Genomic DNA, 17,066 nt, shown 5'->3' with positions numbered 1-17,066 from the left:
TATATATATATATATATATATATATATATATATATATATATATTTGTGAATACCATATCTGATACTGAACGGTGAATGACATTGTACACATTGTCATTAAAACATGAATGTTTTTGCGTTCGGACTGCACGCGAGCTCTCGAGATAATGTTGCTCCTAGTAGCGAACACAGCAATTTGTCACGACTTGCTTCCCGACGAACGATTTAAAAACAACATTTTTCAATGTGCAACTTAGCTGAGACACTGCAGCAAGAGATAATGGCAAAATCGAATATCGCTGTACCTCACGGAAGTGAGCAGTAATAACGATTTTATGAAAGTTTAATGAGACCAGAATTTCCACCAGGAAATAGCATTCTCATTCGAAGCGAGTCATTTGCATAGAGAAGAATCTGCGAGATGCCTTGTTAAAACGTTAACTGCTTTGTTAAAACGTTAATTATTATTATTATGAAAATGTTAACGATAACCGGCAACATTGCAAATAGTGAATCTTTATATAAATGTAAAAATGCTTAATATTATATGTATACGTATATCTATTATATTATAATGCAACAATTCTACATTGCAGATAAAGAAACATAACTCGTCAACAAAACTTATTCAAATTAACTTTGATCAATCTTTGATTAAAAACCTTTTAACTTTTTACGATACAATTTTTAGGTAAAGCGACGGAATCGTTTGATATAAATTTTGGGTATCGTAAAACTTCTCTCTGGAAAGCGCCAATAAACGCGTTCCTCTCTTTCTCTTACAAGTCCCGAGTTGTTGATCAATGTTACGAGAACACTGCGGTGGAATATTTAAACGAGTGCTCGCGTGGCCAATATATCGGAGCATCAAACTATGGGCTAGCTTCCTTTGTGCGAGAATACTAACATTGTAACATACCTTTATATAGACAATTTTTTTCAAACTTCCATCCCGTTGTGATTTGCATCACCACTTTCTGCAAATGTTCTGGAAAACTATTTTGGCGCTGCGGGAAGTCATGTGTCAAGGGAATAGCATTCAATATCACTCTAAATATTACATCTGTTGATCCTCTTATACAGCATTGTGAAAATGTTTTTAATTTATAAAACGATGCTATCCACGCGATAGCGATGTGATGTAATTTTTAAAATAAATTCTATCCTTGTTCTACATATTTGCATGAAGTTGCTATGTCGCATAGAAACGTACAAATTAAAAATTTTAAATAAACATTAAAAAAAACCACGTATAGTTATTTCTACTTCCTTTTAACAGAAAATAACCAACAAACTTTTCTCGTATAAATTTATATAGAATCACATTATGGTTTAAAAAGCTTTACGAATAAAAACGCGGGGCGTTCATTAACCACCTAGCGTCTAACGAGGTTTAAACCAGAGTTTCCCTAAATTAGTATGCGATACTTAATGCCTTTTTTTATCAGGATTATACTCGGCCATAGGTATTTATCAATCATGCTTGTTACCAGTACTTTTCTCATAATTTTAGTCTCGTTACCAAAAATAATGTAAGGAATCCCATATACTTAGCAGAATAAAAAAAAATTTTAATGCTGTATATGTTTAAATGGATACGCAGCATATGACTTTATGCGGAAAGACTGAGAAGCGCGAGCATTGTTGTAGATATACATGTACAATTGCGGTATGCGGTGGAAATGTACGAGAAAATTGCAATAATTACGGCGATTCAACTGACAACATAAAATTAGTAATATAAGTTTATTGTCTTTAAAAAACCCATAAACAAAAACGGTTAAAAAAACAAAATAAAATTAATATAAACTTGATATTCGATAATAATGTAAAAACTTATTAGTAAAAATTATTGACATATGATTAGCGTTGTAAGAAAGAGGGGAGAAAAAATGAAAAAGGAAACGTGGAAAAAAATGGTTTCCTCTCGAAAATTATACTACTTATAATTATATATAATGACAGTTAAGCTAATTAAAGCTTAATTTAGATATTATAGCATATCTAATACAAATAATCTGTTGTGTATTATCGCTAGAATTAACATAATTGAATGATTCCGCAGACAATATATGCCATCGCATAATATCTATACATAACAATACCTTTTCTATATTCATGTAATTATTATTTAAAAATATACATATATTCTGTTAATATCTCTGAAATGTTATCTTTAAAAAAACCGTAACCTACTTGGATAATTTTAGAGGAAGGCTCTTAAAAAGAAGATAGAATAAAAAATGAAAAACTATTCAAAAACCGTTTTCTCTAATGCTAAGAGAATTCTTTTCTGGAAAAAATCTGACAAAAATGGATTCTTTCCCGGCAATTTATATTTCCTAGAAAATAACAACACTATGTATGATGTTCGTCATTATATTCGCTTTCGCAAAAAAACCACGAGAATTTAAAAAAGACTACGAGACAAAAGATACATATATACTGTAGCGCTATTTATAGAACATCGTTCCGCGGATGAATAATAATGGAAAAAAATTAATCTTTCAAGTCACGCGTTTCAAGTCATGCTCGCTTAAGAATCTGTTATAAATCACGGTTCTCGACTCGGTGAAAGCTAATCCCAGACAAAGCTTTAGATATTCTTAACAAATCACAGTCGATTGCACGGTTGCGACCCGGCACTTAACGAACTTATCTCGGCTTGCCCCAAGAGAATTGATCACTAAGATATAAGACTTCCGGCACGAATTTCCGAAGCCACCTCGGTCAGCTCCGGCTACGTGATCTCATAAGTAACTGCACAAAAACACGCCTAATCCATTTTCCGCAGCCATGATGCACCAAGCACGTGATCACTATCATTTTCCTCCATTTTGCAATGTCGTTCAGTGCATTCGCGACTTTATAGATCCTAGCGAGTGGATAGTACGTTTTATTTCTGTTTCCCTTTACTCTTACGCTTTGCCGGCAAACGGATTAAATGAAACGTCAAAAAAATCGTCCGATATTCTTATATATAGTAAATGCGTGAATTGCTTTCCCGCTTTTCACTTTCATTCCTCGCGTTTTATGTAACAAGTTGCAAATGAAATGAATTACTCATAATTAGAGAGATTGCTTAATTTTTATTGATTTTACAATTTCAATATATACGTCGCTGATGTCTTTTCGTTCAATTTTGCATGTTAATATTCATAAAGTTAAACCTTAAAAAGTAAATAAAGTGTTAAGAATCATGCATGTATTAACTGTATCGTTGTTAAACTTCTAACGTATTTTTGCATAATAGATATGTGAACTGTTATACGCTATAACCAGCTGACGTGTCGAATTTCAAGACATTATTCCGCGTGTAACAGATGTCGCACATTTCTAGAAATTGCTCTCAATTTCTCGATAAATTAATCGCAGGAATGGTGCAATGCCAAACTGGGCCAGCCATTTCCTGCCACTGAGCTATCGTGTAGTTTTAAAGTCGTTCACCAAGAATTAAACGCGACATCCTACTGGTGATTCGAACTATCGGATACCAGGATGTTCTATTTATCTCGAATTTCTCTGAGTAGATATAATATATCTACAACTACGAGTAGATATAATGAAATGGCAATAGATATTAATCGTCGATTTTTTAACAATTAATATGTTCCAATAAAGCAGCTGAACATCTTTCTCTTCAATTGGATAACTCCCATATGTCCTGCACTTTTCTCTAATTACTGTTCTTGATCATTACGCGGATAGATAGATTGTATCTCGTTGCACCTCGGACTTTGTGTAATCGTATCTCGAAAAATGTAATCAAAAATTACGTTTTCACAAAAGATCTAATACCCAAGTATTGTATATAAGATAGACAAATAATTGTCGTTGTGCAGTTAATGCAATAAATCTGATCTCGCGATAGTATTCATTTTTTTCATTTTTTTTTCATTTAATAATGTTATTTAGAAATTCTCGTTTTCTAATAGCAAAAAAATGAGATAATTAATAATGTAACACAACCAAAAAATCTGTTACGTTTTCCGAGTGTAAGCAGGACCATATGTCTTTTAAATCAATATGTTTTAACTCAACATAGTTAGTAACTGTTCGACATTAGCTCAGTTTTGCACATTAGCTACGTTTTTTGGATCAATCATGTACAACACATTAAAGAACCATACGGAAGACCAAACTGATAACAAAACTTGCGAAACGCGAAGATAACAGTGCAAAACAATATTCGAAAATTCGTTACGTTAGATACGTGTCAGAACTGCAAAAAAACAAACAGCGAAAAAAAAACATTTTTTGTTTTTTCAATTTTTTGAACGAAAAAAATTAGAAAATCGAATAATCTATTTGTATGACGCGGCAAAACCAAAAATGAGAGACATGAAAAAGACATCTCTTTGAATACAGATGATGTACATGTTGATAGGTGCGAGGTGGCTTGTTTCAGTAATATCACATGCAGTATACATTGCCATGTAAGCTAATTACCGCAGTATTTTAGCCGCGTGAGACCACTCACCTCACGGACTACGAAATTACGTTGCGAGTTTTGACAAGGAAATATTTTCCAAAACGGATGTGAATTATTATTACCAAACAGTTGCCTTAGTTATTCTCATAAAGATTATTAAAATTTAATTACATTCATTATTACTCATATGCTAGTAATACATTCAAGTAAAAACTAATTAAGATTTAGTTATATCATTATTCCTTCCTAACTGCTGCTAACCAAAGGATGGCACAACGGGAATATGCGATCCTTCATCTTTGCCATTTAATGCCATGGCACAAGAACCAGCTAGCTTAGTTTGGCTTTGTGATTAATTTATCGAGAAATTTACAACAATTCGTGTTTCAAGTAATTAATTAAAATGCATCAAAGAACCTTTGTAACACATTTTCGCATATGTATTGTTCTAAAAACGCTAATATCATCAAATAATATTTTTTAAATTTAATATATAATTAAAATACACTTTTTTCGCAAACACTACGCAAGTGTTATTTTATTATATTGAAAGTATCTCGTTATCTTCAAAAATTTTCTTCAAGCCAAAATAATGTGCTTGTTGACATAGCTATTATTTAATTGGTTAGTATAAATTAGTATATACAAAGACAATACAGATCGCTACACGAGATAGAAAAGAGAGGGCGCCAAGATACGGTGAAGAGAGAGGACCTATGAGAAAATGGTCAGACCATTAGGAAGAGAGGGGTCGCGGTAGGAGAGAAGATTGGGAGAAGGGAGGAGGGTTGATATGTTCGAGGAGGGTAGCGTTGATGCAGTCGCACCAGCCAGTCAGTGGCTGCTACGGCATAGCAACGCGCGCGCGTGCTCCTTTTCAAATTGTTTTCGGGCCTTACAAATCGAGAATTTTCATCAGAATATGACACAAAATTTGTTGCAAATAGATAATCGCGTTAATCAAATAATCGATAATCATACCGCCGATGCTGTCTCTTGTTTTTCGTCGTTCATGATTTAGAAGTTTCCGGTAATCCGCGTGTTATACGAGTGACGGAAAGGATGGCTTTTTACGAAGCTTCTTGCAAGATATCTTTCTAATTTTTTGCACGTGCATTTTGAAATAAAGCTTCGCGGAAAAGAGTAATGTGAGCAAAGTGTATTGAATTAATGTTACCGTCTTTGCGCAATTTAAAATAAAACACCAAACGAAGATAATAAGTAATCAAATGCGCGAACTTAACTGACAAAGAGACGCTCTTGAAGTCCTGATGATGAAATATCCTCGAGCTTGCAATTCGATTATACGTTTATCTCACGAGTATGTGACATCGACGATTTATTGCTATGGTATTATATCGTTATCGATTGCCCGTTAAAACATCCCCCTTCACACAAATATATTTATCTAAATTTATTCGAGAAATTATTTACAACAAAAAAAATGAAATATTAGTGATTCGCCCTTTAAACTTGTTTCTGTGCATTATAAATAACAATTATTTGTTATATTTTTGCTGTTGTACACCCGGACTTTTTCTGTCAGCAATTTTTCGAAATATGTAAGATAACGTATTCCTGGTAGAGATGTTGTCATTCAAACAATCGTCGTGAAAGCATTAAACGAGTTATTTGTGCTAAGACAAAAAATAATTTTTCTAAAACGGGTGCATAAACAAATCATTAAAATAATCGTTAAAATAAGCGGATAAATAAATCATTAATAAATTGCGATAAAAACAGAATTGTTCAATTTGACAATCAATTGTCGCGAGCGAAATTTTCAGTTAGCTGACAAATAATTAAATCAAAAGTTTATACGTGGTTTTTTCGATTTGTAGCATAAATTTCATGCGACAAATATGCCGTGCGTGACATTTATCTTCTAGATAAAAATTTAATTAAAAAATGTTATTTAAAAAAGTAATATATCGAGCAACATACAAAACATTTCTTTTCCGTCATTATTATATTATACTTAGTTATTATATAAGTTATTTTATTAAATCCGCTATAAGATTCTCCCCCCCCCCCTTGATTTACAATAAAAAAAATTATTTTTAAAAATATACTTTAGCCATCTTTAATATGTCTTGAATAATCCAAAACAAATTTTCTATATTATAATTATCATTGTCATGTAATCCTTTCTTTAGTAATCTCAAGTAAATTACTTTCCCGAACTTTGAGATCAAGATGTAATCTAACTTTTCTGCAAAAGATATTGTTAAAAATTCCGTCTATATAAAGTAAGTAGTAACCAAAGTTACAATCTAGCTAGGCAACTTTGTCTTCCTCTACAAATAGAAACTTTAGAAAATACGATCCAGAATCCTCAGGTTTGAGAAATTAATAGAAACAGTTTGAGTAAGACGTACATTGTCTATTACATTTCATTTAGTTCTAAGTCGAATTGTGCGGTTGTTTTGTAAAATATTTGATGCAAATTCGATGAAAATCTCTGCTGCATTTTGGCCTAAATTCGTAAATTATCAATTAATTGGATGGTTTGCAATTACGATTAATTCTGCTGCTTAATTAACTGCAGCATAGCTGATACTTTGAAAATTATCCCGACTTCATGATCTATTTAATTCTTTGTCTATTTAATCCAATAATCAATTGCGCGTAATACAATTTACGACAATATGCAATAAAATACGACGATACAATACAATAACGATATGAATAACGATAAATATTTTAAAGAATAAATAGTTTCTAGTGAAATTATTTCAAAACAGTAATGATTAAGTGAAATGTGTTTCATATATCAAGCAAATTTAATTAATATATAACTTGCATGATGAGAAATATGCATATCGTGAACTATTGCATAATATTAATAGTTTATATATTTAATAATTATATATGTACATAAGCAAACTACATTATGTTAATTACCATAAATGTAGAATAACAGAAGAATTACGATATTAGTATGCATATCAATATTTCCTACTGTATGAAAATATAAATAATTTATTTAAAAACTAAAAGATTTACATATCTGAAATTAAAAGACTTTGTAAAAATCAAGAACAAAATTATTCTATTCGATAATTCCGTTTATTTTTTTTTTCTTTTGGCTTGTTCATTATTCCTTTAATCTTCGTGCTGTGCATTATTATTTTATAAAACTGCACGCGCGCTAATACTAATAACAATCACCGATCTCACAATCCTGGGGCTCGTGATTGCGTGCTAAACCAACGGTGAAAACCAATTGATTTGACGAGCAGATGTTCGCAATCAGCGTAAATTTAGCATCCGAAAAACAACGCACCGTTAATAAACGAGTTCCTGCTATCACCGTCAACAAAATGGACTTTCCCGTACGCTTTGATATCACTACCGAACTGTTATTGCTATTTTAGCAATTTATACGATATTCATTACAACATTGTATATTATAGAATTCCGAGTAATAAATAAAATTACTCATGATAAATGTTACTCGAGAGAAATAAATTAGGAATATAGGAAACAAAGGATGCAGGAAGACCAATGCATTTGTGTGATTTGAGAATTTTCAATCATTCAGTCTATTCTTCTATTCATTTAATAATAACAAGAAATATTAACTTTTCATTGATAACATATAAGTATCATATCAATTTTAACAAAGATAAATTGATACACCATTTGTAAAATTTCTAATCAAAATGTTATAAACAGTTTTTATATCATAAAAGTATTGTTATTTTATGACTGAAATAATTTACTAAAACGATAAGGAGTGCTGAAACAATTAGAAGATATATAGAATGTGTAATGAATTATCATGCCTTTTCTCTTAACAGATGCTTTAATGGATCCACCTTAACGAATTTTCTCTCTCTAGAAACTAATGTATGAAACTAGTTCAGGAATAAAACTTTTATCATCTATTAGAATATCATGAACTTTAATTAATATCATTATCATGAATATTAAGTAACTGTATAATTCAGCCATAAAATTCGTTAAAGAAAAATCAATTCTGAATCCAAAACTGAATAAAAAAAACTATGATAAAAACTCTGCATTTCTAATGTAACTTCTATCTCCTGCTTTGGGATTGCAATCACCTCCTCTCTCTGCTCTTTGCTATATGTATCTATACAAGTACAATACCGACTATGTAGGAACAGTGAGCAACAGGTTCTCAAGGAGTGACACTTGTCATACTTCTATTGAACACTCATGCGTGAACGCATGAGAACGTAAAGACTTTCCTGTAATTCATAATGCATGTCCGCGTACAAAAAGAAATTGCACAAGAGTATTCCAACACGGTACAACGCACGGTCCAACTTTTGTCGGAGTTTGAGCAGCGCAACAGGTATACATTCCGCAACAACGAATTACAACCGACCTCGGTCCGTCGTTCTAATCGTTCGGCAAACCTAGAAGTTTAGGAACAACGCAACTTTCAGCGACGTAGCCACGTCGAAGTTTTTAATTACACAAAATCCGGAGTCGTTATCGACGCGCGACCGCACGCCCGCGCTCGCACATCTGCAATTTCTCGACCATGCAACGCGGCACAGTGCTTCGTGACCGAGCAATTTAAACTTGAGGCTTGCACGATACCACCTGCGGGTTCGAAACTCGGAAGACCTATCAAAATTTTCGATAGCAGAGTCGTCACCGAACTGATAGCGTTGGATAATAATTGTCTTGATAAGGTGTAACATTTTGTTCAAACAACTTAATTTCATTGAATATATAGGGTAACTCCGGTATATACGCCGCACCTATCAAAAACTTAATTTATTAAGTATTATTTATTATGTTTAAACGATCTATATCAGTAAACAGTTTGTATTATATTAGTAAACACTTTGTACTGTCTACTATTATGTACTGTCTACTATTATGAAAAAAAATATTAGAAATCCGAAATTTATATTTCATATTAAAAAAGTGAACTCTTTTAAACCCTTACATTTTTTTCATATATCCTGTAGGAAAGGGATATATGGTTACTCATAGAGGAAGGGAGGGGGGTATGTATGGCTCATACAAAATTTACAAAGAATGCATATAAATAAAACATAAAATAACACAATAACTTATAAAATGCATTTATAAAGTTTTATTAAGGAATAAGAATGATAAATATATATATATATGAAGTAATAAATAATAATTACAATCTTCCTAGATGTATTACTAGTGTTATATACATGAGGTACATATTTTATGTTACAACGTGTAATGCATTTGTTGTGTATTATGCACTGAATTCAATCTGCACACTTTGTATGCTTTGGGCATAAATCCCGCCTGTTAAAAATGCCTGTTAAAAAGGCCCAAACAGGTGGGATATACAAGACAACAAACTAAACAAAGAAACAAAGAACAAAATACTTGTATTTTGTTATACAACGTGCTATTCCTCTACACTCGTATATCACGAAATAACTACTAACTTCTGCACGCCTTACAGTAATCATTTGTAGATTATAATGATTTTAATTTATGATGGCGCTACTTAACACAGTGACAAATCGATTCAACTCACAATAATTTTATTAATTTCATTAACAGTAAGAAACTAAAATCATAATACAATACTAATATAACATAAAGGCATGTAACAAAGTAGTTGCGGTAGTAGTTGTAAAATTACTCCCCCCACTCCTTCTATTTTTTCTGACTTCTGCGGCGTAAATTCCAGCACGGCATATTTGTCGGAATTATTCTATAAGTTTTTAATTTATATTTCGTTTTCTATAGAAAAGCATAATTAAAAACATTTTCAAAGTTATTTTTGTTTTATTGTTAATATATAATCTAATATCGATTTGAAACCAATATAATAAACATTAATTACAATCAATCGTAAAATATTTTGAAATATCCGAATAACGTATGTGAATATAATACAATAAAAAAAAAGCGAGAAAATGTTGGACGTAATAGGCGATAAATATTATCTTTTTCAAGAATTAAAGAGGAAGATGATAGGTTATCATGAAAAGAATGGTGAGATCCAGGCAATAAATTTATTCTAATTTTTACGCGTGACACGATTCAAATTGGTAAATGTTCCGACGAACAAACGCGTTAATGCACCACATTTCATCCTTTACGTAAAAATGTTGAAAAATTATGATAGTCTAAAGGTCGCACATAAAATTTGCACAAAGCTTAGAAAGAACGTGTAACACTGGGAAAGACAAGTCCTGTATAATAAAAACAAATGGAAAATTACACAGGCATCATGACAACACATGTATGTATGTTGCCTCTGTACCTCCAAGATCTCTTACATTAACATACTGGTAACATATGTCGCGACATATCGTACCTCAGAAAACTACATGCTTTCAGTATAAATCACAAGATGCGCCTCAATTATAATTGTAAAGTTTACAAATTTTGTTTTCAGTTAAGTTGGTCACTGATATTTTTTCGTCATCCTGCCCAATTAATTAAATATTTTATATACATACAAATTTATATATGTATTCAGTATAAATTTAAATGGTTTGTATTTTTGAAATCTGCAAATATATAATTAATTTTATAAATTATGATTTATTTTTCAATATGACGTTTTTTTACTTTAAAATATCATCGAATTGAAAATAACATAGCACATTCAACTTGTGAATCAGTTGCTGCTCACTTTTGATATACGTTATACATACGGAATACGAAAAACACGATCAGTCGAATCTCTCCTAGTCCGCACTGGCACGTCCTTTCCGTCGATCGTGCGCAAGACCTCCGATCTTCCTCTCGAAGCTGATATCGCCCTCCCATTCATATTGCCAAGGAAGAGTAGCGACGTAAATCATCGTGAATTCAAAGCCCGAGGCGGACAAGCGAAAGCCACGACAACATCGAAATCTCCAACGTGTCGGAAACCTGAAACTAGTAACAAACAACATAATTTACCGATTATGACGTCATGAAGTTTCTGCTTCTGGCATTATTGAGCTGCATCTGCTCGGCCGATGATCGACGTTTGAGATCTATCAAACAATGGGCCAGGAAGATCGACATCTCGAAGACCGATAGCATCTCACGTATACCGATATTGAATAAATATGTGGACTTGATGACTGATGCCGTGAGACTGCGTCATTATGATAATCGCATGAGTGTACGTTTGAGTTATTTTCACAATGAGTTACCTCATCCGATCAGACATCGACGTCATCAATCTCGATCGATGGAACCGAATGGCTTGATCCATCATCTTAGCTGGCCAGTAAAAAAGGAAGCGGTAGTCGAAGGTGATCTCGTGCTAGGTGGCCTGATGATGGTTCACGAAAGAGAGGATACCGTCACGTGCGGACCCGTGATGCCTCAGGGAGGTGTTCAAGCGTTAGAGGCAATGCTTTATACTCTGGATATTCTCAATCAACGAGAAATCGTTCCAGGAGTTAAGATCGGAGCTCACATACTCGATGATTGTGACAAGGATACGTATGGTCTTGAAATGGCGGTAGATTTTATTAAAGGTACGTATACGTTGATTTATTGAAATCTGATAGTGAACTCTTCATTCTAATTCGTAATTAATTCTTCTCGAACTAAAGAAAACAGCAAGTTAAGAATGATCTAAAAATTGTGTCTGTCTATTTTTACGTTATTTATCTTTCAACTCAATGATCATCATAAAAATCGTCAAATATTAGAACTCACATTCAATATCGAAATGCACAGATTCAGTAAATATCATATGTTTGTCGAATGTTATTTGATACGTGAACTTATTCATCTTCATGCTCGTGGATCACTTTTTAATTAACGCAGTACAAAAGAAAGCCTCTTTGCGCTTTTTATAAAAGATTTATATATATCAATGTATGATGGAACATAAATTTCTCATTAAATTGATTTGATATTAACGACTCATATTATCAGTACACTATCACCTGAGTAGTATTTATGATGAAGTCATTCGCGCACTGTCATTGTCTCGTATAAAATGACATACCATCAATATCAATAATGACACTCAATAGATAGAAGTTATTATAATACTACAATAATCTCTTTTCGTCGGCTATTCATGATGGAATAAGATTTATAAAGACGCGTTAAAATAATTTAGTACATTAACATTTATTTTACTTACATCATGTAAACTTATAATTTTTTAAATTCATGCAATGAAATACATATGGATATTCAAGAACTATCAGAAACAGATTTGGTAAATGTATTAAAACAGGAATTATGTATGTTAACTAATAAAGTTTTAATCAGATTAACAAAGTTGAATAAATTGGGTATCGATATTCAAAATGTCACGTATTAATTTCTCGTATACATATATCATGCTTTCGAAGTCTATTAAAAATCAAATGTTCGTTATTACGTACGATAAACGCAAATCAATATATTACATGTATCTATAGAAAAATCAATTACTAAAGATAATACCATTATAGAGATATTATAGAGATATCGTATCTCAAAATGAAAATCGAATTACACGAGGAGATATGATGGCAGGCAGTCGCGTTTTGTAATGGTAATTAAATTAGACTGTTAATTCGTCCGATGCTTTATTAGACTAGATTCTCTTGTATTTGAATTGCACATTTACTGTGGCAAAACAAGTGTACTTAGTACACTTAGTACGAATGTCAGATGAAATTAACTTAGCACAAGTACTGAATATTTAATCAGCTCCTTTACGCACTCATAGCAAGCGATTTTTTAAAAATTCTCTTTTCATAAAGATGAATTTAAATAAAAAATTCTTGCTCGCGACCTTTCAAAGTAGTCTTTCCTCTTCTCACATGTAGAAAAGAGAAACGTGACTTCCGAATGATGTAAGGCTGCTAAAAAATCAAGCAGTAAGAAGCAAGTCGCAGTCATCCGTTGATTCTAACCAGTAAGGTGGCAAACTCTAGTTCGGTTTATGAATTTCAATGCATTCCGGAAGATAAAATGTCATCTTTCCTGCATGATATGTACGTGGGAAATGTGAACGATTTTATTCACAACAAAAAAATCGTTTGAAAGCTCGACTGCTCTTAGCATGAAGATGCACGACATATCAAATTGATATCGTATGTAGGAAAATACATAAAACTCGTAATATGTGAAGGCAAATGCGATGCATATTCGATAGTTATAACGAACATGACCGACATGTGTAAAAGAGTCATGCTAAAAAAGTATACCTTGAAAAACTCACTTAAAAAGTGCACAGGAGACACTATTTCAATCTTAATGGGTGATATATATATATACTATCCACAGTTAATTCTATTTAATGGTGCCCTGTGTGCATTTATTTTTCTGTGCTACTCGTTAATTATTTTTCTTTGCTGTATTTTCGCTGATGCACATTCTTAATTCCATGCTCCTATCCCTAGCTAGGTGTGATCAAAAACTTAAAATGTTTTACTATTTACAAAAGGAAAATATAATGATCATACATCTCTGCAAATATTTATCTCCCATTAAAGACAGTAAAAACGACAAAAAAATTACAAACTATCTTTATTAAATTCATTTTAATTGTTATAATTAAAAGTAAACTTGGTTTGTTGATAAGAAATGATTGTTCTAGTAAAAGTTAATTTCTACACTGAAAAAGAAAAGATTGGCTGCTGCAGCAAATTAGATAGTAAAATATGGCATTTTTAATTGGCTGCAGCAGTCAATTTTTGATTGCAGCAGCCAATTTTTAATTGCAGCAGTCAATTTTTGGTTACTTTAACTTATCCGCAATGTCATCAATACAGGATTTCGATGGGCTAATGCAACCAAAAATTGGCTGCTGCAACCAATTAAAAATGCTATGTCACATTTAGTCAATCTTTTCTTTCAGTGTATAAGCATTAAATTATTAAATTTCCAATAAGCATGTTATATTGATATTGTCTTGTAATTATTACTTTATTTTTATTTTAGGATGATTTCTAGATATTTTCTGTGTATCAACAAAAAATGATTAAAAGTTTTCGTTATTTGCTAATAAGTTTACTAAATCAACCCATTTAAATGATTTGATCATACGAAAAAGTATAAAAATTATCCACACATATGTGTGTTTAAAAATTTTTTTCCAATTATATATGTATAATATTATATTTAGTTTTAAGTGTATCTTACACAAGTTTGCGTCATTTCGAAGCTATAACTCTTTTAAAAAGTTGAATATCTTTTTGTTTCCGTTTCATTAAAACACAATGTGCGTGATATTTCAGAGGACATGCATCACAATTTACAGCGTTTATTGCATACGGATAGCTTTCAAAAAAAAAAAACAAGAAAATATGATCTATTTGGTGTAAAATAAAAAAACATATGCTACACAGTCACACAAAAATGTTCAATTTAAACGCTAATTTGAAAGAACAAATTAACTTCTAACAACTAAGTATGATTTAAGCAAGTCATAATTGAAGTTTGATGCAGACGGTTGCGAATATCATGTACATATATGCATTATTCATATTCAAAAGAGATGTCAATATCAAAACAGGTTTTTCTTTAAAGTTTCATTTGTTATTATTTATGTATTTTATACATAAAATTTGTTGTAAAATATAAAAAAGTTTCAAATAAAAAAAAATAATATAATCCAATTAAGACGCAAATAATTTTCATTATTTTGACAATCAAAGAAAATAAATGCAATGATTATGACAGTTTTGATGTGTAAATTTAAAATTAATAATTATATAATAGTATATTAGTGCATGTTTGTACAACATGAGACACATAAATTTAAATAACCATTAAAATTTAGTGTTTGGTCACTTTCTCTTACAGCTGTAATGAAGAAACATATTTGTCATTAGAATCTACTAGATGCTCTGTCTTCACGATTCTGGTTAATTAAATTTTGTTATTGAACGACTTGACACGACTCCATTACATGGACGATATAATCTTGATGTTAATAAATATGGAGCGAAAACGGATCCGGGCTGGTACTAGCTATATAAATTTGACGCAGATCCAGGATTACATAAGCACGCGTTAGAGTTGCCACAATGGATAGTCTTACCTAGAACACTCTACGTCGTAGAAGAAATCGTCATCCTTAGTAAATCTTATTCTTAATATATTCTAAATCTTATTCTTACAAACGCTGGAAGACCGCAAGAATTTTCTCCAATATTTCGTCCGTCTTTGATGCGAATTTAATTTTCGAGTTTCAATGCGTACTTCGTTGTTTTGGAAAACGAATCTCATCAACTACTTATGTCGTAACGACATGAAACTTTTTAGCTAACAATTTTGACAACTGTTTGAAATCGCAGCAGAGTAATTTGTCATTACAGTTGAAATTTCTTCAAGAATTTGTTATGCTGTTATATACTTCGCGTTTGCTTGCAATAAAATTGCAAAATATATCTGTGAATAAGAATTGTTTAATGTGATATATTTTTTAAAAATGTTTTTGATTGGAAAAATATTTAATTAAATACAATAAAATTATATAAATTAATTATAAATACTTATGTGACATTCAACATTGTTAACGTCTATTTATAATTTTGTCTTTTACTTCGAAATCTTTCTTGACAATTCCATCGCGCATACAAGATTTAAAATATCAGTAAAGATGAATACAGAGCAATGAAATTGAAATAGATAAGGAATAAGATCAAATTTCCAAATCGTACAAATAGTCAAAAGTCATTATTTAAAAAATAGAATCTTTCTCCACTAAAATTTGTCATTTTTTATCTTCTTTGAACAAGACAATGATCATACATGTTTGATCTTTTTTGACATTCATTCACGTTAGATATTTGATCGCATAAATTTCCGCGATCCGCATTATGATTCATAATCACGATAGACGTCGACAAACGAGATGGGAAGAATGTGATAAAAAACGGTTTAACTTTCTTACGTGACCATTAATATATTTATATATAATATTGTATATATAAATGTAATGTATTGTACATATAAAAATAAAGTCAAGTATATAATTTTCTGTTATAATCAAACTTCCTAATATAATGTAATGCATACGTTTTTTGTATAAATACAAAATATATTGTAATAAATTAACAGAACGGATTAAATTGTGTATTTTTTTCCACGCGCATCATTATTTTTAATTTTAATTTTCTTTCTACACTAATTTGAAAATTTTTATACAATTTCGTATAAATATATAAATATGCATATCACTAATAAATTTTTTGATCGCTGATTTATTTTATGAACTTATGTTGTTTATTTATAAAATATACGTTTATTCACTTCTTCATTCATATCGCATTTGCTCGTTGCGATAACTTTCCTGGCCATTTTCACACAGAAATAACCTCTTAATTTAATTAAAATACCCAGACAAAGGAAATTATGAAATCGACTTTAATTTCCGCGCGTACGTGAGATGTGATACTAATTAATACAATAGTACTTATAAGATTATCAAAGCATCGCTATCCTTTAAATAACATCCAGCAAAAATGATTTTGGTGTATTTTATAATTTCCATTCGTTATTTTGCAAATAATACATGCTCACGAAACACGTCTTTTACTAATCTTATGAAAATTTATCCAATTTTATCTGATTGTATTCAGTGACAGGATAATAAAAGTACTTTTGATTTGAAAGAAAGGAGACAAAAGAGAAAGAAAGACAGGCAGACAGAGAGAGAGAGAGAGAGAGAGAGAGAGAGAGAGAGAGAGAGAGAGTAGAAGGAACGAACGAAAGTAAA

The 17,066-nt window shown here is 31.3% G+C and overlaps 1 protein-coding gene across 1 annotated transcript in view; it reads left to right on the top strand.

The window, feature by feature from the left end:
- LOC105622332 overlaps window positions 1–17,066 on the top strand; it is a gene marked incomplete at its 3' end in the record, with an annotated part of 62,219 nt that overhangs the window by 7,940 nt on the left and 37,213 nt on the right. The window lies entirely within an intron of this gene.

Source organism: Atta cephalotes, assembly GCF_000143395.1.
Source record: "Atta cephalotes unplaced genomic scaffold scaffold00043, whole genome shotgun sequence".
NCBI lineage: Eukaryota > Metazoa > Arthropoda > Insecta > Hymenoptera > Formicidae > Atta > Atta cephalotes.
This window is presented reverse-complemented; position numbering and strand designations above follow the sequence as displayed.